Source organism: Penaeus chinensis, chromosome 40 (assembly GCF_019202785.1).
Source record: "Penaeus chinensis breed Huanghai No. 1 chromosome 40, ASM1920278v2, whole genome shotgun sequence".
NCBI lineage: Eukaryota > Metazoa > Arthropoda > Malacostraca > Decapoda > Penaeidae > Penaeus > Penaeus chinensis.
Window position 1 is genome coordinate 12,245,752 of NC_061858.1, and position 1,386 is coordinate 12,247,137.

Genomic DNA, 1,386 nt, shown 5'->3' on the forward strand with positions numbered 1-1,386 from the left:
ATTTGCAGATTCACTGAAGAGAACAATATCATCTGCAAATCTTAAGACTGTTTAGTTATTCGTCTCCTATATTGATACCCTTTCCATTACATTCTAGCTTCTTGAATATATATTATCAATGCAAGCTATAAACAGTTTTGATGAGATGGTATCGCCTTGTCTAACACCTTTTTTAATTTGTATTTTATCGGTTTCCATGTGGAGCTTGATGGTTGCTGTCCCATCTTTGTATATATCTTCCAATATTTTACATTATACCTCCTGTACTCTGTGTCTTCGAATAGCTTCTAGTACTGCTGGTATTTATTCAGGGTCAAATGCCTTTTTGTAATCGATGAAAGTCATACAAATATTTGTTTATTTTTTCTCTTATTTGGGTGACTGTGTGTATGTGGTCTGTTGTTGAGAATCCACTCCGGAAGCCTGCCCGTTCTCTAGGCTGGTTAGAATATTATAAGGTCTATACTAATTCTGTTTTACCCCTCATCATATCTTTGGGCACTCTTTTAATTTATCTCTAGTTACCGCGTTCGCTTCTATCCGTGGCTGTTCAATTTGAGTTGTATAGATCCATGTAGAAGTCTTCCACTACCCTTATGATTTCATTCTTATTATATGTCACTTCTCTGTCTGGTTTCTTTATTACATACACTTAATTTCTCCCTATTCCGAGTCTTGTTATAGCTGTTTTCATGCTGGTACCTGAGATCACTGTTTCATTTATTATTTAAGTATTGAATTTCTATACATCTTCTCTCTTCTTCTTGGTTTTAGTCTTTGTTAGATCAGTTAATTATATCTTGTCCCTGTTTGACGATACTTTCATGACCCTACACTTTTGCATAAGCTGTTTAGTTTCTACTGAGAACTTGCTGTTATTACCGCCTACTTCAAGTGCAGCTTCCTTTAATGTCTTTGAATGTTTGTTGATTTGTTCAATGTTGAGATCTTCGTCGCTGAGAAGTGAGTTGGATGTTAAGGTTAAATTATGTTGCTCTGGTCTTCAAGTTAGCAAAATTTGGCTGCGGTTTTCATATGAATTTTTTCCTTTCCTTTCTGTGGTGTAATTTAATTTTGCCTCTGACCATTCTATGGTCGCTGCCAACATTTACTTTATTAATAACTTCCACATTTCGTTTTTTATGTCAAATGGCGACTTCCATGTCCACTTCCCGCTCTAGTCTTTTTTCGAAGAATGTATTCATGATATTAAGTGATTGAGCCTCCACAAAATCGACTAGCATTTGTCCCCTCTCATTCCTAGTGACTATTCTGTGATTCTCCACTACGTTTCTCTTTCTGTCTTTTTACCTATTTTGGTATCAATATCTCCCATAATTATTGTGAAATGGGTTACTACTCTCTTGCTGGCTAAATGAACATCTT